We start from the raw sequence: 24496 nt of genomic DNA, 5'->3' as shown, positions 1-24496 counted from the left end.
TTGGCAACTTGTCACACCCTGCATAAAACAGGGATTCATTAGTAGTCATTAAAAGAAAATATTTTTCTTGCAAATGCATTAGAGAATTTGCACATTATTTTATACCATTTTCAGAAGAGATATAAAATTGTGACTAACTATGAAGCAAACAGGGTCACTTAACAATAATGCAGGAAAGAGTCTCTCTCAACAGAATTTCAGAAATGAGAACTTGATGGGATTTGGAAATGGAACTATTATTACCTGATAATAAATGTCTAACACTATATTTTTATTTGGTTGTTTTTAGCTCTTAAGTGACTAGGCGATATTTTTATATATTCTTAAGTATTACAAGAAGAAAATAAGTGTAAGGAAAATGAATAATAAAATCAAATCAAAAGTGAAAATTGTATTCTTAATTTACTCTTACAAATGATTTCTTACTGAAAGAGCATAGATATGGGGTGGGACTGGGGAATGGAACATAAGGTAAATTTAACAGAAGTATGCAGTTTAGGTGGTGAGATATTGTTGACGGAAGAAAAAAGACAGGCATGCATTTCAGTATTACCAATGTGTAAGTCATACAAATGAAAAAATCTGATTTTATGGCCACTTTATGGAGGATCCAGGCATAGTATTACTATTAGATCCTTAAGAACAACAAAAAAATAGTCAAATCATCACCATTTAAATGAAGTACAAATATGAAGAGTGAATAAAAAGCATTTTCTAACTATGTTTCTCAGAGCTATCTGTATTTATTGAGTCATATACGATTGCACATGTGCTTAGGTCCTAAACAAATCAATTGTTGGAATCATGTAGTAAAATTTACACTCTGTGTCTATACTATCTCCAAGTTAAACTAGGCAATAAATCTGGTCCCAACATATAGGAGAGCCAATATTGACTTGATCCTTTGGGAAGGAAGGATCATCTTAACATTACTTTGATAATTGCCATTGTGTGTGAAAGGAGTCAAATCATAGAAGTCACTTTGAATCTTCATGTAGAGACAGTCTCAACCTCTCCTTTTTTGAGAGAGGGATGGTGGGGGTGTACATATATGTGTGTGTGTGTGTGTGTTTGTGTGTGTGTGTGTGTGTGTGTATTTTAACTTTTTCTTTGAAATAACATTAGATTTATAGAAGTATTGTAAAAATATTACCATATAACCTTCATTCAGCTTTGTCTATTCTTGACACTTTATATAACCAGGTTACATTTATTAAAACTAAGAAATTAACATTGACATAAAACTATTAACTAATCTGTAGATTTTATTCAGAGTTCTCCCATTTTTCCACTGACGTCCTTTTTCTGTTGCCAGATCTAGTTCGTTACCACGTTGTATTTAGCCATGATATCTCCTTAGTCTCCTCTAATCTATGATGATTTCTCCATCTTTATCTTTCATGACTTTGATGCTTTTGAAGGAGAATTGTCCAGTATTTTGTAGAATGCCCCTCAGTTTGAGTTTGATGTTTTCTCATGATTGGATTAAGCTAACTGGATTTAGGGGAAGAATATCACAAACATAATTTACCCTTTTCATAGCATCATATGAGGTCAATCCCTCCTTTCAAAATGTAATTTAATTTGGTTTCATGGGAAACTTATTTTTGTGACACAGATCTCTAGGTATGCAAGCTACAGTCATGTGCTTGGTCTTTCTTGCCTATAAGAGTAACTGAAAATACTGGAAAAGGTCAAGACAATTTTGTGGACCAAATAGAATATTAACAGGGTCTAAGAAATTCTGAAAATTGTTTTCAAAAATACCAGAGTTGTCTTATGCTTTTTTCATTTTATGCACCATGGTGAAATGATATCTGTGGTTTTTTCCATCTCAATTAAAAATAAATAATATCAGTAGCCACCATATTCTGTTATAAGCTACTTAATTCAATGAGTATTCTCACTATAGTGGCCTCTGCATCAGGAGAAAGGTAATGATTAACTTATTTGCTGAAGTTGGACTGATAGATGATGAGGATCATGTTCAAAGACACACTTATAGTCTTCTTCCTTGGCTGAAAATCTGCTTTGTTACTTTTTGTTTACAAATCAGCTTCAGGGTTCACATAATTTGGTTCCACAGGTAAACTTTGGAGCCAAACTACTTAGGCTAAAATCTTGCCCCTCCTCTTCTAGTGGCCACATCACTGTCCCTTGCTGGATAATTTCCTCTTCTCCTAGGGTTGGTAAGAAGATTAAGTTGAGATAATGCACATAAATCCCTAGAACAACAATGCCTGGCACATAAACACTTAATACATGTTAGCTACTATCATTATTATTCAAAGCTACAAGGCTTTCTTAGTAAATATTCTATGTATGACATTTTAGTGTGTACAACTAAGGAATATAACTTTTTAGGGGGAAAGGGGCATTATATAAGTACTCTTACATATAGTTTGTCTAGCCTTTTTTTATATCATCCATTATATATGTTTCTCTATATTTCAAAATTAAATGCTTATTTTCCTATTTAAGATTGAGTTCATGAATTTAATATTCATTTCTGATACACTATAGCAGTTAAAACCATTTATTTAGTACTTTTAAATAGTTTATTTAGTAACCTACTCTGCTGATAAAAATGGGAAATCAAAATATTGTAAATAAACTTAAGAGTTTGTAGAATGAAATATGAAGCACTGTTTACATAAAAAAATAGTAGTGACTGTGTAATCATTTTTTATGGTCTAACTTGCCTGATCTTGTTTGTGCATGCAAAATGGCCTAGGTGAGATCACTCCTTGCTTCTCTGAATGAGAGGATCCTACAGGCTTCATAAAATATCTCTGTAATAAATTTATATTCTCATGAAAATCCAATTTCTCTATCCTCACACTGAAGAAATTATATCCAACACATGATGTAAACACTCTTGCTTAAATGAAGGGTTGTTGTTGTTTTTATCACTCATCACAAGTGAATTTCATGACTCCCGCTGACCATGATCAGAGGAACAAAGAGAAAGATGTTCTTGAAGCTCTTACAGAAAATGAAGAAGAGCTTTCTCAGAAGTCTCTGTCAAGTCCCTCTTCACGTCTCATTGGCTCAAATAGGGTCATATGTCCAAGGGGACTCATTGCCTGGAGTTGGCATTGGTCCAGTTTGCCCTGACAGATCAGCTGAAGGGGGAAGGATGAAAAGTACAACCTATGAGTTCTGTTAGGAGGAAGGAAGGAAAATGGGTGATAAATAGGCAACTAAAAAGTATATAATGGTAACAAATTGGATATATATTAATTAAACATGTACTCATATGACTGTTTATTATATGTAAGTCACTCTTTAGAAGCTGGTGTTATAAGTGTGAATAAGGAAGACAGTTGCTGCCCTCATTAACTTACATTCTATTTGGTGAATTCAGACAATCAAGTTAATAATATAATTTCAGTGATTAATATGTGTGGTGAAGAAACTGAAACAGGGTAATGGAGTAGAATGTATGTGGACACTTGTTTTAGGGAGGTGGCCTCTCTAAAGTTGGTGATATCCTAGCTGAGACTGGAATGATGAGAAAAGGCAGCCAGGTGAAGACCTGGGGAAAGAATGTTCCATTTCAGAGAGAATAGCAAGTGCAAAATCTTGATACAAGCTTGGCCTTTTCAAGTGAAAGAAGGAGGGACGACTTCTGAGAAGTCATCGGGGCTAGCTCATGTGAAGCTGCCAACGAAAGAACGTCACTTGCCATCTGGTTCGACAAGGATTGAGTCATTAGCCAGTGCAGTTGCTGACCTTCAACACACCCTGAAAGGAAATCAGATCAGGAATGAGGCACTCTGTGCTCTGTGAAAAATGGCAGAACAGACCTTCAGATAGATATTTTCAGGAGAAAACTTTATGAACCCAAATTCTTGCATCTTCCGGTACTTAGAAGAGCACTAAAACCATTAAGTAAGATATCTGTTCCTCATGACTAGCAGCAATCTGCAGCTGAGATGTGTGATTAATTACCCATACCCTTCACCAAAAATCGCATATACACTGACCTCCCCTTGTTACCTCTATGAACAGTTTCCCAGAGCTATCTGAGAGGCTTTGTCTCCTGGACTATAGTCTTCAATGAGACACTGAATAAACTCAAGTCACAACTCTTACCATTGCATTTTTTTTTCAAGTCAACCAGACTTTCCAGGTCATAATGAAATGTTTCAATTTTATTCTACTTAACCTCAAAAACCACTGGGGTTGGATTTATGAGGAGGAAACAGAGGCATCAAAGGAAAGTAAAGCTTTCTGTTGTCTGTCACAGTTTCACCTGTATTCATTTGTATTTCCCAAATCAGCTGATGTCTTTAATCATGGTTTGAGACCATTCATTTGTGTACACAAAATATTGTTCCGCACTGAATCATTGGTCAGTTTTTCACATGCAGCCGTTCTACAACATGAGTCACTTTCTAATTTTAGAGAATGCACACCATTAACTTGAAAACACAAGTTTACAGCTGTATTATATGGAAGTTGGGCTTTATTGCAGAAGTACTGAGGTAGTCAGAACATCCAGATTGGCTGGGAAGTATTCTAAATGAGCAGATTTGTCATGGCATGTACCATAAGTTAGAAGTAACTGCTATTCACTCAGCAGTCTAAACTGTCATCCTCCTCCTGGATGAAAATAAACATGTTCTCCACAATAAAGGCTTTTTATAAAAGCAATAAAACAACTCAAGGGAGCATTGTTATCATGAGCTAATCACACCCTTCGGGAATTAGAGGCACTTGGCTGCACCCAGTGCCTCACAGCACCTGAGGGCTGTGATTATCTCCTGATAACCTCCCAGTCTGTCAGGCCTTGTTAGTTAAGTAGATAATATTCAACTTGGTAATATTGTGTTTGAAGATTCTTTTAGAAGTTACATAAGCAAGCACAGTTTGTAAAAACACATACATACATACACATATCAGCAAAAATTTGGATAATTAGAATTTCCTCCAAATGAACCTAAGTTTTAAATAACTATTAATAAAATAGAGTCCAAGAACTAAAACCTGAGGCGATACTTCAACAATGAGTAATTCTGATGAGCTGACCCAGGAAATCTTTGAGAGAAACCGCCAAAAATTACATAATGTAGCTTATTTCCAGTCAATAAATGGTTGTGACACTTCAGTCCTCCTTATAAGACTCAATTGCCCATTGTTTAAAAAAGAATTGGGGCAGAATAATAAATACATATTGTTAATAATTAACCCAGGTATAAACATATACATTAGTTTGGGAAATTATCATAATAAGAATTGTAATAAAGTGAGTGAGAAAAACCTAGAAATAAACTTGAATATTGACATAGTTATTTGGCAGTTCAAATTTTTAATTAGTTTAAATATTTATGTAAATAAACTACTTCTTTCTTACTTATGTCCCTAACACAAGTTACTATGCAAAATAAATGTACCCATCCGTAGAATGTAGTATCTATTAATCCTATAAATTACGGTATTACATTAATAAATGAGAAATTTTTTAAAATAAAAGACATCATAACTGAAAATATTTTATAGCACTATCACTTTTCACAAGTACTAGAAAATTAAGAAAAATTATCCAAATGTTTTGTTTTGCTTTGCTTTCTTACGGTAATTAAATATGAACAAACTGAATAGACGTAAATAATAACAACTCAGGGTAGAATGTAAGTTTTGAAAACTTAATTAGTTTATAATGTAGTATGCTAAATATTGATAGTATACTGACAAGGGATGATGGGACTTTAAAGGGGAGTATCAGGAATTGAGGATAAGTAGCTAAGGATGGATAAAAAAGAGAGAAATTAAAATGGATTTCTGAGAGAGGTTATAGAATTTTTTTCACCTTGACATTGTCAAAATGCCAACAAACAAAACAGGATTCATTGAGTCACCATTATATACCAAGTACTGTTATGGCCTCATTGTATATAGAAGTCAAATTTCAAGTAAGGTAGAGCCCCTGAACTTGAGTAATTTATCTTTCTGTTGGACATGAAATGTCTCACATGTGTGAACTTAGTAGATGTTTTTATAGGTCAATACAAATAATCAAATTAGTCCAGGGCCCCAATGCCCATCCATCAGGATCACCAGGGAGCATTTATTTTTAAACACAAATTCTTAGACCCTGAGAAATTCTAACTCAGCAGATCTGTGGAAGGAATTTGTTTATTAAGTCCCTCAAGTGACTCATATTAACAGCTCTTCTTGGAAAGCATTTAAATATCGTTTGAGAAATATAGTTAAAAGCAAAATCTTCCCAACCCAGAATACCTCTCCACCAAGGTAGATGAGAAAGAAAACAATTTTATTTTTGAATAAGCATTAAACCAGTATGTCATGCACATCACAGGCAATCTGCTAAGAGATTGCAGACAGAAAGAAATCTCATCCTTTTATACAGCCAAGCAGATATGACCTATTACATACATGTTTTCAAGATAAACAATAACAAGTCCTCAAGTAAGAGAACTTGACAGCACCATTTATCACACTCAGTTTATCCTAAATTCACCTGGTAGTTAGGTTTATACAAAGGAAAAATGAATTTCTCATATCTTTATGACAAGAGATAGTTTTGCAACTGGAGTTAAGCTCCTACCTCCCACAGAAACTGGGAGATAGGGGCACCGTCTCCCTTGATGTTTACATTCCAAAGGGATGGATCCCAGGCCACTGAGAAAGATATTTCTGGGTTGTAAAACTAGCAAGAGGCTTTCAAAAAGATTTACATACATCTCAAAGGGGCAGAGAAAGAATTTACAATTGCAAGTTTACAAAAGAAAATGCTCTAAGAAATGGGAAAGGGGCTTATCTTTCCTAATTTTTAACAGGGAAAATTAAGCCTCTTATTTTTAATTTGTATTTGCCCTTAAAACATGCAATATCATAATCCCATCATCTAAGATGGTCTGTGAACGGAATCTCCTGTGAAATAAAGATCATTTTTAATAACTCTTTTAAATTTAAATTCCAAAGAGGTAATAGACTTGGACAATCTAAGACTGAATACTTAATAAGTAAATGAGTGAATTGAGGAGTTGATGAATGAATATCCCTTCCTAGGAGGGGCATTCCATGGGAGGTCTGCTGTCCCACTTTGTTCCCTTGGACTCTTTGAGGAGATTTCAGTTTGGGATAGGAATTTCACTAGGTGGTCTTTAATTCCCCTTCCATCAGTGAGATTCTGAGAGTGTCTAATTTAAATTATGTTCAAGGATACATGGGTTAAAATAGAGCAGGCATGTTAGAATCACTCTCTTCTAACATGAGATTCTAGTCTCTGAGTCAAAAAGATATTTTAGTGTTTGAGGTACAAATGAATGGTAGAATTTATTGCCATCCTATGGGATAAAGTAGAAAGTATAGCCAAGTTGGCTATAGCCATTGGTGTCTTTCATATAAACAACAAAAATTCTAAATGACCAGAAAAACAAAAGATAAATTAATCTGACATCTTCTGAAATACAATCATATCCCATTATGGAATTGTGAAATTAACACAATACCCTAGAAAATGACAACCTATATGTACTCTGCAGGGGCTCTTATTATAATCAAACATGTGAACATACTTCAGAGAAGCTACTAAATAGCCAGGTAAAACATATTTCTAAAGGGAGTGTTTGAGCCAGTTGTCAAGATGACAAAAATGTTAAGCCTATGAAACAAAGAATGTTGCCCACCATCCTGTTGTGCAAGGATTAAGTCATTAGCCATTGCAGTTGCTGACCTACAGTACATCCTGAAAGAAATTCAGAATGAAGAACAGGATGAGGCACTCTGTGCTTTAGGAAAAACAAGCAATATAGGCCCTTAGAGAGTTGTATTTCAGGGGAAAAAAAATTGTTTATGAACATGGATTATTGCATTTTTCCATACTTACAAAAGCACTAAAATCATTAACTGAAATATCTGTTCTTTATGACTAGCAATAACCTACTGAGATGTATGCTTTATTGCAGGTACTTCTTAGCCAAAATCACTTATATACTGGCCTCTCCCCTTACCTCTTTGGAACAGTTCCTCAGAGCTCTCTGTCTCCTGGGCTACAGTCCTCAGTAAGACACTGAATAAAACTCACCTTACCTTGTGTGTTTTTTTTTCAGTTGACAAGCCCAATCACATTCTTGAATTATCTACTCTATGTTTTGCTGCCCCCAAATAACGCATCTCCACCCAATAAGGCAGTTCAATAAATTGCTTGCAAGGTTGTTCTGGGAGTAAGCCTTCTGAATCAACCTGTGCCTTATCTTACTTCTCTTTACACAGTATTCTGTATTATTTTTCAGTGGGTTAGCTGTTTTTCTTATCTGCAAGAAGGAAAAAAAATATTGTTTTATGAGCAAGGAAACCAAGAAATATTTTTAGGAGCAAGTAGCTCTATTACTGGAATAGTGACACAAAAATATGATGTCAGGCCTTCTTCTGAACTGTAATAGGACAGTAACGTCAGTTATTGAACACAGTTTTTGAGCTAACCTTCCTTTTTGTATGGATTGATATATTTAATGCAATTACTTTTTCAAAGTTTCAAAAGAACTATTATTCAAACTATTTAATTTTCCAATTAAAATTGACCAAACAAATCCATTGGGAATGTTGAAAGATAAATGGAGGCATATTAAAAATGTTAAGAGTTTATTTCAGCAAAAATTGATTCGAACAGGGCAATGCCAAACTGGAAGTGGTTAGGAGCACTGCACCCCACAGGAGCTCAGAGAGAGACTTTTATAGCAAAAAGATGAAAACAAAGTAAGGAAATTATTGATTGGCTCTAGCTTAGAGCCTAGTTGGCTGTTTGTGATTGGTTGTCCTTAGGTTTCAATTTTGTAACCTTGAGGCATTTACAGGCTTAGATTTTGGTTTCCTTACGTAGGTCACCATGGCATTAGAGCTACCTCAGTCTAATGGCCTCTTTGTTTTATTAATTTAACAGAAATTAGCCCATAAGGGCTCTCTGGAACAAAAAGAACATCTTTATTCTCTCATTTAAAAATTATTTATAATGCCTTAATATTTTTTAATGAAATCTTTTCAAGACAGTGTGATATCTGGAGTGTATTTCTTGACCATAAAGTAACTGAACTAAATTTTAATGTCACTGATTCTAAGCCTAGCTCCTAGCAAAGGGCTTTGCCCATTTATATTAAGAAAACAGTGAGATCAGAGATCAGAGAGATCATATAATATCTTCAAGAATGTAGGCTTTGAGGAATTCTTGGAGGTCTGAGGAATAATATATCTTTAAACATTACCTTCTTTCTTTCACACTAGCTTCTTTGTTTTTTTTTTGTTTGTTTGTTTTCTTTTGTTTTTAACTGTAATAATAGGCATAGTTAAAAGTCCCAGAAGGCAATTGAGAAGTCTTCTAAAGTGATTACATTTTCAGGCAAAGTTATCATATCTAAAAATAGTCTGGTTCTACTTTGTGGAACTTTCCCAGGTATAAGGAGAAAATTGCAATAACATGACATTACTAAACATATTGTCTAATACTTTGCCATCTGGGTATTTGTTGATTTGCTTTCTGTGGATGATATAGAAAACTTTAACATATGCAGGTAATAGTCCGTTGAGTTTGTGGTTGAAATAACTCCCAAATAGAGATGCTCAAATCAGTAATTGTAATTGTATAAAGTAAGTTTTATTTTAATCCAAGTGATGCATATGCATAGTTAACAATTTACCAATGACTAAATTGCTTATATTTAAAAAGTTGTCATTTTCCAACCCAACCGTTTACCACCTTTACCAGTCCTACACCTTACAGGCAGAATCTTTCAACTTTCTTAGCTGTTTCTTCAGGTATTAACTTAAACATTCCTAAATAATGTATTTATACTAGATATACTTGATTTATCAATATTATACAGTATCAGCTTAATTTCTTAATTTATGGCTAGTTAATTAGTTAACTCTTAAACTACTATACACTTCCTCTCACTTACTTCTGCCTCCTTGCTTTCAGTTAAACAATAGTCAGTGTTTACATTGTTAAGACTATGCAACTCTTTTCAGTGCTGAGCTGACCCAAGTAATGAACTAGAATTTCTTTTTCACAAAGAACATTCAGTTTTTTTGTTTGCTTAGTTATCTAGGTACTTATCATTAATTTCAGTAATGGGTGATGTAGCTTTCACTGTTTTTGCCCATTATTTTGATAGATCTATCAAACACCTAACAATATTTTCTAGATGTTCAAACTCATCTTAGTTTCATTTTCTTTCCTGGGTAAGACCTTTTCCTTATATCTTTGTTTTTCTATCAGCCTGAAATAGAACTGTCATTCTACGACCTACCTTCACCAGTTTTCTGTGTTGGATCACCCATTTCCTAAATCCTAAGTTTTCCCTATTCTTAGTTTATTCCTGTATTTTGCTGATACTTACCCTTTATTAGGTTCCTAAGAAAAGATGTATTGGAATTATACTTCTTTTGCCCATGCACATTAGAAAGTATCTTTATTCTACTTTCATACTTGATGGATAGTTTTGCTAGCTACTGATAGTTTGGCTGGGTATTTCTATCAAATAGAAAATGATTTGTCCTCAGAAATTTGAAAATATTGCTCCATTGTTCTCTAATTTCCAGTGTTATTCTTGAGAGAATTCCAACTACACTCTGATTTCCTGTTATTGTTTGTGACCTGTCCTGTGGCTGTCACTTTGGGGATCTTCTTTTTATTCCTTTATTCAGAACATCTTTATGGTATTCTGAAATGTCTTAATGAGGTGTCTTTGTCCTGGGTCTGTTTTCATTCACCATATTAGGAGTGTGCCCTTTAAGGGTGAGGGGGATCATAACAGGCTTCACAGGAAGAATGAGGAGACCCAAGGACATAATTGTTCTGAATAAGACCATCCATCTCATCCTCCATCTTTTCTCATAGCTGGTGCTTCTAATCCCTGTGTTCAGGAGTTCTTGAGAAAATTCTCTTGCTTTTTTTTGCTTTTTCTCCCCTCCTTAGGCATTTATCTTATAACTGCCTCAATTCCCCCTTTAGTTATCAATTATCCTTCTGATTTTCATTTTTAAAAACTGTGTTGAAAGCTTTCATTCATTTCTTTACTTCCTCCCCAACTTTATTTTTTCTTTTTTTCTAACACTTTACTATTACTTTACTGTATTTTAATGACGTTTGAACAGGTGTAGGAAATAAACACAAGAAGACTGTGTGTGTTTCATGTTTAAGCAGATGCCCCAATTTAATTTTTGAAAGGGAAGGATCAATAAACTTAAACCTTCCCAATGCTAGCCTTTATTTCCTTTCTGTTGCGACTCCAAAAAAGAGGAGGGTAAAGGGCAATAGTATGGAAATTTTTTTAAGCAGATGTCTTTCTTCAATACCTCCTGTCTTTCTTTCCCTACTGCTACTACTTCCTGGCATATACCTTTCCCTTCCTAGCAGCTATTTCCACTAAATTTAATTTACATTGATTTTGTTTTAAATAATTTTGTTGTATTTCTTTTTTACTCCTTGGCATATATTTTCCCCTTCCCGTAACTACCTTGAATAGTTTTACTTTATATTGCTTTTGTCTCAAGTAAATGTTATTGTATTTAATTTTAAGAATATTGGAATGTGTATAATCGACTTTAGAGGGATTTACATCAAGACAAAATGAGTAATGTTTTATAGCATATTTTTAAATATTATTTAAGTGAGCTCCATCATTTCTCTATTCCCAGATGAGACAAGACATCTCAGAATAAAGGCACCCATGTGTTTCCTCACTTGAACAAGTAGTGTAGCATTGATGAGAATAGAAATTTAAATGTTACCAGCACAATTTCCATAATCAGTCTCATGCATACACGACTTTCCTTTTCTTTGCTCCCATCATTAAAAAAAATGAAGGTAAATAAGTAGAACTAACATTTCTAACAGCAATAAAACTGTATTCACATTTATATTAGCATTAATCAGGTGTGATCTAGAGTGCTAATAGATTATTCACACAGATTTTGTGGGCTCTGATTCAATAGAGCATTATTTCTACAATGGCATCAAGATAATTGAGCTAAAAATAAATAAATAAAAGTGCCATGCAAATACAAATGAGTCATGTGGGCTTTTTTATTGTCTAACACCCACTATGTAATAATAATAAACCCTTGTATTTATAGGTGATTTTCTCTAAGGAACTCAAAAGGATTTTCTAGACATGGTTTTAATATGCATGTTTCACAGTTACAATAAGACATGAAGGAAAAAGGAAACATATACAGTTTCAAAGAGTGGTTGTATTTATTCATCACCACTTTAATAAGAAAATCATATTTTTGCAACAAAAATGTTAGGTATTGTAGAAATGATTTTACATGGTATGGAATGTCACCTAAAGCAGCATCTGTAGAGCCAATTTTGTTTAAAATAACCAGCCACTAGTGTTAGTGACACACTTTACCTGGTTGTTTAACTGAATTAAACAATCTCCCTTTTCCACTCAACCTTTTCCAATTCCTTACCTCCCTAGAATCGGTGTCTTGAACCTGGAAACATGGTGGGTCTTCAACTTAAAAATTTTAAATGGCGCTGCTTAGTCTCTGACGCTGCTTAGTCTCTCATGTCTTCCCTAGGCTATGCTGGGTATTAAAAATACCTAAGAATATTTGGGAATCAAAGGTCACTTTGCTCATAAATTAGGCAATGGTTTCATGTATCACACACCCTAATCTTCATCACAATACCTAACTACTACTATTCTCCCCTTAATTTTGGAGTCATTAGTATTTAAGTCAGGCCTCCCTCGCAGTCTCTAAATTTAGCATTTGTTATGCCCCGCATCCTCCTAACTATCCAAACTGCCACTCCTACTATTTGGCATGCCAAGGATACATCAGTTTCCTACTGATTAAATGGACACAACTGAGGATACCTGAACTTGAATCATCTTGTTGGGACCCCAGCGTTAGAAGCTGAGAGTGGGTTTTGGAGCTAGAGTTTTATTCTGGAAGTAGAAGGAAGTTGGACGAGGCTGAGTTGAAGCAGCTACAAGGCTAAGGCACATTTCCTAGAAGAGGACCAGCATCAATACTCCCTCCATACAGCATTAACCAGTGATACCTAAGAAAGCAGCATCACCCAGCAGAGCACTCCACCATGTGCTCAGTTAGGAAAAAGATTTTTGCCCTTTCTCCATAATCCTTCTACCCGATCCCAAATTTAAGAGTCTAGAATCAGAGTGCAATAGCATACCAATTTTCCTCCCCTTTCCCTGATTCAGGTTCTAGCTGCGAGGAAACAAATTGGGCTAAGAGTAACTGAGATTTTAATAACTGGAAATGACTAGAAAGCTATAGAAATCTGCTCAGATATTCTTAGGAGATCTGATACCTACAAGAAAAATAAGATTTAACATAGCTCTGATTAGGGCAGTGATTGGTAAAAAAAATAATTTCATGTTATGTCCTACTGAGTTAAGCATTTCAATAACCTGGTTACACAAATCTCTTCAAAGCTTTAGATAGTGGGACACAGTTATAGTGATGGGTTACTGTTTTCATTAGTATTTCATTTTTAAAACTCAGAGACAGATGTTAACTCATTATAATGGCACTAGTTATAATAGGAAAGAATATTGCACCAAATTACTCTCAATATAAATCTCTAAGTGCTTATAGAAGGGCCTAGATAAGTAGTTTCCAAACTTTTCAATTCACCAAATAAATTAAGAACCTCCATAATTATTTTTCTATTTTGCATCTAAATAGTCTCTTATTTTCCAGTCCACCATGAGTTTTTTCACTTATCCATCAAATATCTCTCCTAAATATTCCTCCTAAAATACCATCTCCTTAAAGGTGACAACATTGTGTATCTTGTTCATAGATATATCCCCAGATCCTTGCTTATAGTAGATATTCAATAAATATTTGTTGATTGAAGGTAACCTTTGCACCCATGCATTTTGTATATAATTTCTACTAAACAAATGATATTTCATAAGTTCTAAATATTTCATTTCCCATTAACTCACCAGGATTGCTACATAGAAATGATGTCCTTTCAGGTCAGAGTAGAGAATCTTGATAAATCTTGGCTTTATCAGGGGGTTAATGTGGAATTTCCCAAGTTGGAAGTGACTGATCAAAAATGAGTGATAGGAAAAAAAAAAAAAATGAGTGATAGGGACTTCCCTGGTGGCGCAGTGGTTAAGAATCTGCCTGCCAATTTAGGGAACACAGGTTCGAGCCCTGGTCCGGGAAGATCCCACAAGCCGCAGAGCAAATAAGCCCCTGCATCACAACTACTGAGCCTGTGCTCTAGAGCCTGCGAGCCGCAACTACTGATCCCGCGCGCCTAGAGCCCCTGCTCTGCAACAAGAGAAGCCACCACAATGGGAAGCCTGGGCACCACAGTGAAGAGTAGCCCCCTCTCGCTGCAACTAGAGAAGGCCTGTGCACAGCAACGAAGACCCAATGCAGCCAAAAATAAATAAATAAATTTATTTTAAAAAGTGAGTGATAACTTACCAAAATAAAATGAGTGTGTTATATCAAAACTATATAGTAAATGTATATAAACGCCAGATGTCAAGATGATGTTAATGTTCCTCAATTTTCACTTTGATTTGATCAAATGAGCAATAACTCATTTACCATTTCTTTATAGACTTTTGTTATAATCAGAATAAGTATCAATATCAAGTAATGCATCACATTATTATGCTTATTAAAGGCACAACATTAGATGCACTATAATTTATTTATTTATTATTTTTTTAAGATTTTCTTGCTGTGGACCATTTTTAAAGTCTTTAATTTGTTACAATATTGCTTCTGTTTTTCATGTTTTGGTTTTTTGGCTGAGAGGCATGTGGGATCTTAGCTCCCCGACCAGGAGTTGAACCCATACCCCCTGCATTGGAAGGCGAAATCCAAACCACTGGACCACCAGGGAAGTCCCTATAATTTATTAATCTTTTATTTCCAACAAGTTCTTGGAAATAGAATTCCTAACATTCACCAGAACTGGTTTTCGTCCACGTTTCTCTCAAGTTCTAAATACGGGAATTCTAAAATGTTAAAGATTTTCTTGAGACTTTACATCTATATTCTGTATAAATCCAAAGCTATTGACTTTCTACATTCAAAATGACTAACTATGAGCATTATTAATGGCAGTCAAATACTTCTGTTTGACCCTTTGTCTAGCTTTGTGGGGCATCCCCAACTTAGATCTAATTTGGGGAAGAAAATGGAAGCATAGACTTGAGACCTTTGGAAAACAATACAATATCTAACATTCATTTTAATTAGAATATACTAGATGAGAATATCCCTTCTACTAAAATCAAGTAAGAAAATCTCTTGACACAAAGTTGAAATGTTAAACCAATCAAGATTCTAAACAGACACCAATAGCCCTGAAGGTAATTTCACTTGTAGAAATATAAATTTGAGGAAGTTGAAGCCTGGTTAAAATGGATTATATCATTCAGAAAGAGATAAATATAACTCACCATGAAAAAAAAGGAAATAATCAGGATACTTTGGAATTCTTGTGAACATTTGTCTTAACTCTCAATGGCCACTAGATGGCACCTAGTATTTGGCAACCATAACACTTCTTTATTTCTAGGGCTTAAAATAACTATAGCACCAGGTCAGTTCTGACAGAGCAAAAATTAATCCTGCCACAGACATGTAACACTTTCTTGTCAGATATCTAAATATGAAATGCATGTGATTTTATGGTCACACAAGAAAATATACCTTTTTATTTTTTTCAGGTTTTCTAACTTCTAAAGAAATTGTGAGATTTAAATTTTCTTACATAGGGTAGTTGATTTGTATCATTCTAAGGTAGGAATTGGGACCATTTTGCTTTAAATATGCTTCCTTTTTTAAGTATTCATTTTATTCTACTGAGGCCAAATTAAGGTATGATTTAAAATAGATGTTCTAAAATTTAAAAAGCCAGCTGTGACCAAAACTACACTTAAAGGACTTAAAGTAATAGCCCCTTTTTAAATTCATTTATAAATTCTTCAACAAACTTCTTAAAAAAAATTTTATTGGCGTATAGTTGATTTACAATATGGTGTTAGTTTCTGCTGTACAGCAAAGTGAATCTGTTATACATATACATATATCCACTCTTTTTTAGATTCTTTTCCCATGTGGGCCATTACAGAGTATTGAGTAGAGTTCCCTGTGCTATACAGTAGGTCCTTATTAGTTATCTATTTTATATATAGTAGTGTGTGTATGTCAATCCCAATCTCCCAATTTATCTCTCCCCGCATTCCAAGCCCCCTGGTAACCATAAGTGTGTTTTCTACATCTGTGACTGTATTTCTGTTTTGTAAATAAACTCATTTGTACCATTTTTTAAGATTCCACATATGAGAGATATCATATGATAATTGTCTTTCTCTGTCTGACTTACTTCACTCAGTATGGCAATATCTAGGTCCATCCGTGTTGCTGCAAGCGACATTATTTCATTCTTTTCTATGGCTGAGTAATATTCCATCGTATATATGTACTACCTCTTCATCCATTCCTCTGTCGATGGACATTTAGGCTGGTTCTATGTCCTGGCTATTGTAAACAATACTTATGACAAAACTCTGTGCTTGCCCAGTAGCTCCTGAATGTACTACTGTTTATCTTTCCAGAATACTTCATTATGAAATAAGAAAGAAAAAATAATAATAAACTACCTATTTCAATCCATATCTAATGTCATAAATTATCTAAGAGAATGGCACCATTCAAGTGATTGTAGATTTCCCATCATCAGTGAATCCAGAATAATAAGATTTAGGTTAAAAGAAATAATTTTTAGGGTAAAACAAGAACACAGTTTTTAAAAAGCATTAATTGTTAAAACTAAGATGTTTATTATTTTCCATATGACTGTATGTTTTCATACTTAGGGACAACTTAATTGTAGCATGGCCAAGGGAAGAGAGACAGTTGTCCTCTTGCCTTCAGATACACCGTTTTCTGTTTACTCCATCTATGACACTTTCCTTGATATCAGCAGACAAAGCTGGCCATGGTGCCAAATCAGTACCTTGACAATGGATATCTGGGCTTTTGTTTTGTCATCCAGTAAAATGGGCAAATAATGAATTTACATTATTGCATTTTTAAGAGCAATGAAATGAATGAAGTGCTTAGAAAAGTGCCTTGTATATAGCAAACATTCAATAAATGTTAGCCACTAGTAGTAACAGTAGTAGTTGTAGCAGTAGTAGTGTTACCACTATTATTAGTATTACTATTAAAGTGCCTTCCATATCCCAGGTTCTGAACTTGGTGCTAGAAATATATGATGGACATGTATTATTACTTGGTTGTCCTTCTTTTAGACACTAAGATCTTTGAAATTAGGAACTGCATTCTACTTAACTTTGAATGTCAAATACCTGGCATAATCCCTGATTAGACTAGGATCCTAAATGAATTAAGAAAGGTTTGGTGGCATGCCAATTTCCTGTAACCTGATTATTTCCATCGTTAATCTCAGGATAGAGTAGATTCTCTAATATCAATAGATGGAGGAAGTGGGGAAAAAATATATTTTACTATGAAATGGAATGTAGAGTTTAGGATTAATATATAACCAATGTTTTATTACCTATGCGCAGTATTCAGTTGGAGATAATAGTATAACCGGGTCTTGCTATTATGGCATGATCTCAGGATTGATATTAAGGAAGAATAACAGCTCTGAAATTTTTATTTTGTCTTCCTGACAGTAATGAATTCACCTGAATGTTGTATAAGTTAAGTCAGCCTTATGCCAAATTCCACTTTGCAGGATATGTAGAATGGGTGATGTTATATAAGTCTTCACTATATATTTCAATATCTACTGTACAAGGGTATAAAAAATGCATTTTAAGAAGTCTGGATAGAAGATATTAGTATTGCTTTAAACTCAAACACACTAAGATTTTGAAAAGGGGAATTAATGTGGAAGCTAATTTGATGCCCCCTCCCCCTTTTTGTCAGAAATATTAGGTATAGTAACATGACTGCTTATTAATAGCTGGGAATATTTCTTTTAACAGTGTATTTTCTTATTTTATTTAAGTATTTTTACAATTATCTGAATGAAGCATTATTTTCAAATATATTGGTGGCACTAAAAGATTACACAGTAAAAATAGTGAAGTAGAACTGCAAAAAATGACTCAAGAACTGGATATGGACAAAATGTTTGAATTACCTCCACAATGTACATTTTGAATAATACTTTTCCACTGATGTTGACATTTTTATTGTTCCCTTCTTCTCCTATCCAGTCTTCACTGGCAAGCAGAAAAAATTAAAACTTGAATTACAATTATATATTATTATTGACTTAAAATTGCCCTACACATAACTGCCCTAGAGAACATACTAAATTCAAACAACATCTTCCAAATGCTAACATTAAAATTATATTTTGATTTCACATAGAAGTGGTAAAGGAAAACAAAACACAACAGGACTATGGGGAAGACAAGAAAAATAATCCATCTGTTGACATCGTGTCCACAAAACTCCTCATTTTTTTTTCTTGTCTAAGTAACTTATCAAAGATACCAAAGTTCTTCTCACTCTAAGTAAATACCCTAAGGAAGTCACCTGTATTGCACTTCTTCCCTTGTTAAGATTCATCAAAATGCTTTAAGATATGTGAATGAGAAAAAAATCTATAAATGTTACAAAAATAAGGAAAAGTTTTCATTCAACTTTTTAGGAGATAAATTTTTTAACAAAGATTCATTGTTTAAAGTACACAAGATTATATGTACCTTTTCAGTTAAACATAATAAATGATACCATAAGATTTATGTATTTGTTTATTTTAATTTATTAACACTAAGGCAGAAATTTAAAACTTAATAAATTAATATGTGCTGGGTATTCATAAAAATATATGAGAAGTAGAATAAATAATTCCACTTGAAGAAAAATATTTATTTTACACTAATAATTTTATACTTCCATAATAAAACAGGTACTATTAACGTCAATAATAAAACTAAGAAAGGGAAAGAAAGATACAAGAAGTTTTTTTTTTTTTTTAATTTAAATGCTTGTATTTATTTATTTTTTACCTTTTGGGCACACCACATGGCATGTGGGATCTTAGTTCCCCGACCAGGGATCAAACCTGCACCCCCTGCAGTGGAGGCATGGAGTCTTAACTGCAGGACTTAACTGCAGGGCTTAACTGCAGGGAAGTTTCAAGATATGAGAAGTTAATGTCTAGCTCATTTAAATGTTCTAACGTAAGAAATCAATGTTTTGGTCAATTTAGATATATTAGCACATTGTAAAGGAGACAACCAGTGTGACCTCATCATCTTAAGAAAGGAAAAATAATTTGAATTATTATAAACTGTTATGTCTAGCTCAACCTAAGATAATTATTCTTCAGTTAAATAAATTATTCATGAAAATATTGTGATCATAGTTCTGAAAATTTGGAAAATGTAGAACAAATATTCCAAATCAATAATAATCTGCTATGTCCAGAATATTTTCATGTGTTTACCATGCCAGAGACTCTCAGTTGTCTCCCAACCTTGCTTTCTTGCTAGAAGAAACCACCTTCCACAACAGAGGCCAAAATTACCCAATGCTTGTTTTCCCAGACTCCTTTGCAGCAAGGGCATGTGACCCAGTCCTGGCCGGTGGGGGCTGAGGGGTAGTCTGAATAAGGAAGGGCACTTATTTCTTCTGGGAAATATCTTACTTCCCATTAAATTAGAGATGTGTGAAAAGGATTTGAGGTGAGAAATGTTCAGCCACCTCATGATCATGAGATGATGGCCAACAGAAGCTGACACTGTGGAGCCAACATTGAAACAGTATACCTCTATTGAAGTTTACAACTGACTGAGGTGAGAAAAAAGAAGCACTTATTTTTTATACCACTTTTGGCCAGGTATTCTGTTACTTGCAGCCAAAAACATCATAAATGACATATGTGCTTAAATATACAGTTATGATCACAGTGTGTATAAAATTGTGTATCTTATTTATGTCACACAATATTTCATTGTCATTTTCTTATGTTAGAATATAGTCCTCAAAATTATTATTTAATGGCTGCATAACATGACATTATAAATATACTACAATGAGAATTTCCACGAGGCTCACAAATGTTATTGTAAATGAAATCGTATTAAGACTAATACCTCCAGTACCAGCGTTTTTGAACTCCCACTGCTTACATGACAACTTTGCTTTTTAAAGCAGGTGTCTATGAATGGGCTTCAGGTTTCAGAAAGCCCCATGTAATTATCTGCAGTATTTAGAGTATACTTTGTGCTGATGTGTACTTTTTCTAGGGAATCAATTCATAGTTTTTAGCACATGCTCAAATCGAAATATAACACTAAAAAGTTTAAAAGAGAACTGTCCTCTTATTATTTAAGTCTCTTTGAAAGATAATTGACTGCTTAAAAACAATAAGAATATTCTTTGAGGTATATAACATATGTAAATATATGGCAACAAAAGCACAAGACCAGGAGAGAAATGAAAGTATTTAATTATGAGGTCCCTATTCAGTATAATATCACTTGAAGTTACTCTAATTAGTTAAAGATGTTTACTATAAATCCTAATGCAATAACCAAAGTAAAAAATTAAAGACCATCAAAGGAGATAAAATGCAATCATGGAAGATAGTCTGTAATCCAAAAGAAGACAAAAAAAGAAGAAAAGGGGAGCAAACAACAGATGGGACAAAGAAAGCAAATAGCAAGATAATTGACTTAAACCTGACCATATCAGTAGGCAGATGAAATGAAAGTAACCTACCCACCACAATTCAGAGATAGAAGCTGTTAGATTGGGTAGAAAAGCAAGACCCAACAATACGCTGCCTACAAGAAATGTGCTTTAACTTTAAAACACAAATAGATTAAAAATAAAAGTATAAGAAATATTATAATACCAAGCTAACATTAGTTTAAAAATGATAGAATAGCTATAATATCATACAAAGTAGATTTCAGAGCAAAGAATTGTAATGAAGGTAAAGAAAGTTACTTCATAATAATAAAAAGGCAATTCATTAAGAGCACAAAACAATCCTAAACACTATGCATCTAATACAGAGCTACACAATTCATGGGGAAAAAAACTGGATAGAACTGCAAGATGTAGACAAATCCACAATTATGGACAGATAGTTAAATACCACACTCTCAATAACTGACAAAACAAGTAGACAGAAAATCAGTCTGGATGTAGAAGACTTGAACAACCCCATCAACTAATTGGACCTGCTTGATATTTGTAGAACATTACATCCAACAACAACATAATATACATTCTTTTCAAGTGCACATGGAACATTTACCAAGATAGCCCATAATATGGATCATAAAATGCTTTTAATAAATTTAAAAGGGTTCAAGTCATATACAGTATATTCTCTGGTCATAATTATCATAGAACAATCATTAGCAGAAAGATCTCTAAAAATCTCAAAGATATGAACGAGATATGTTATTTAGAAATAACATACTTCTAAATAACCTATTGGACAAAGAAGAAATGAAAAAAGAAAATTAGAGAGTATTTTGAACTGAACAAAAATGAAAACAGGCCAAAATTTGTGAGATACAGTAATACAGTAATTTATAGCACTACAGTGTTTGTGGCACTAAACACAAAGATTATAAAAGAAGAAAGGTCTCAAATCAATAACCTCAGCTTCCAGCTTAAGAAACCAAGAGAAGAGGAAATTAAAACCAAATAAAGTAAAAGAAAGGAAATAATAAATATCAGAGCAGAAATCAATAGATTATAAAACAGAAAAACAATAGAGAAAATCAACACAAACAAAAGCTGGCCCTCTGAGAAGATAAAATCTCTGAAATTCTATCCAAGTTGATTAGTAATAAAACAGAGAAATCACAAATTACTGATATCAGGAATGACAGAGGTGACATCACTAGAGAATCTATAGATAGTTAAGCAGTAAAAATAAATTATTAGACTATCTTTAGGCCTTAAAAGACACAAACTAGCAAAACTCATTCAAAAAGAAATATTTAACCTGAATAACCCCATATCTATTAAAGAAACTTAATTTGTAGTTAAAACCTTTACATAGAGAAAACTCCAGGTCCAGATGGTTTTACTGGGGAACAAATATTTGAAGAAAAAATGTTATCAATTCTAAATAAACCCTTCCAGAAAATTGAAGAGAATAGAGCAATTCCCAGTGTATTCTATGGGTTTGGCATTTCCCAGATTCTAAAATTTAAAAAAAAAAAAAAAAGACTTCATAAGAAAAACAAAATTATGGCCACTATCCTTTGTGTTAATAGATTCACAGTCCTCAGCAAATATTAGCAAATCAAATTCAGCAATATATAAAAATGACAATATATCATTAACAAATGAGGTTTATCTGAGGAATGCATGGCTGGTTTAAAACTGCAAAAGCAAAAAGTCTTATCTTACATAGCCCAGAAAATAAATCTAACCCTTTTCCTTTTCTGACCTCAAGAGAACTTCATACTATTGAGTCAGGATTATTTTCCATCCTCTGCCTCAACTCTATGTTATTATGTCTCTATTGTTGTCGGCATGAATATATGAGCTATAACTTACTATGGAATGATCACCTACTGGTCCACTACCAACATAATTTTATTTAATACTGGAGACCTAAAAAGTGGATGACTATCATTTCACAGGGGACAAAATTCAGATCTAAGAGGTTAATTAATTTATCCACTTTTCCAGGGTGTGTGTAAGAAAGTAACAGAGCAAGGGTTTTTAATACTTAATGATTCATGAACCGATGACCTTTCCATTAGACCCTAGTGAATCTCTTGTAACTCCCCAAATACATGTTTTGAATATTTCTTTGCACTGTCACCTACTGTTCTTTTTGTTTGGAAAGAATGTCTTTTCTTCTTCTTCACTTAGTGACCTTTTTATTCACCCTTCAAGATACAGTATGTCTCTGGAGAAACAGGTATTCTCAGATACTATTGGTATCAGTGTCAACTGGTAAACTTGCTGCATGACAACTGGAAGAAAAATCAGAAGCCCAAATTGCATTTTTTTCTATCAGAAGATTCATATGTATGAATTTATTCTAAGAAAAACAAATTAAACTAGTGTGTAAAGAACACATAGAGAAATGTTTACTATAGCATTAATATCTTATAATGCTTTCCAGCAACATGGAAACATATAGATATACTAGACAAAATAAAACAAAACCACATAAATCACAGCCACGCTTAAAGAAGAGAAAAGAACAGCATAAAAGAAAGGGAAATTCTTTACTGCCCAAACTGAAGAGTATACTCAAAACCATATATATGCAATTGATACCATAACCAGGCACAAGGGTATCAGACATGACACAGCCCCAGGGCACTGGGGAATGCGCTATTAACACTCACCTGAAATAGGAGAGTATCATTAAACCAGTGCAAGGAGAGTAGTTGGGACCCCATGTCCTGCAAACACCTCACAGCGAAAGCGTGAGGTGTTTGCAGGACCTGGGGTTCATATGAATTCATTCATGTGAATGGGCCTGAAAGCACAGTCATAACAGCCAGAGAAAGTTGCAAAGTATCTTGCTGAATTTTAAAATGATTGAAGAAATATATGAAGTAATAGAAATTATAATAAAGTAATAGAAGTATAACAAAGGCTAAAAAGAAGAAAAGAATGGGAAAAATTATAATCAATAGAACTAAAAATAAAAAATATTGTAAGTGATATTAAAAACACAGTAGATGGATTAAATCAATTCATGATAAAATTTCTAGCAATCTAAGAATAGACAAGAGCTTCTTAACCAGATAAAGTGCATCTACAGAAATCTACAGCAAACTTAAGTTGGCCATGGACTATCTAGTGGGAAATAGCAGTTGGAAAGTTGAGTTCATGATCAAGAATCACAAATCACAAATACTTAAGACCACCTAGAGGGGTGGTATAGGGAGGGTGGGAGGGAGGGAGACGCAAGAGGGAAGAGATATGGGAACATATGTATATGTATAACTGATTCACTTTGTTATAAAGCAGAAACTAACACACCATTGTAAAGCAATTATACTCCAATAAAGATGTTAAAAAAAAAAAAAGGAAGCACCAACATCATGAAGGACAGGGCAATAAAACCATCAATCTGAATTTACACTTGAAAAAACAGAATTAATATAGTAATAAGAATGGGACTTTAAAATAACTAAAATTAATATCCTCAAAGAGAGTACTATAATATAAAAAAGGAACAGACAGTTAAAGGAGAGAAGCCACTTAATGTTTAAAAAAAAACAGAAGCACTACTGGCATATACCCTGAGAAAACCATAATTCAAAAAGAGTCATGTACCAAAATGTTCATTGCAGCTCTGTTTACAATAGCCAGGACATGGAAGCAACCTAAGTGTCCATCAACAGATGAATGGATAAAGAAGATGTGGCACATATATACAATGGAATATTACTCAGCCATAAAAAGAAACAAAATTGAGTTATTTGTAGTGAGGTGGATGGACCTAGAGTCTGTCATACAGAAT

This window comes from Physeter macrocephalus, chromosome 5 (assembly GCF_002837175.3).
Source record: "Physeter macrocephalus isolate SW-GA chromosome 5, ASM283717v5, whole genome shotgun sequence".
NCBI classification, from domain to species: domain Eukaryota; kingdom Metazoa; phylum Chordata; class Mammalia; order Artiodactyla; family Physeteridae; genus Physeter; species Physeter macrocephalus.
Note: the sequence above shows the minus strand (reverse complement) of the source record.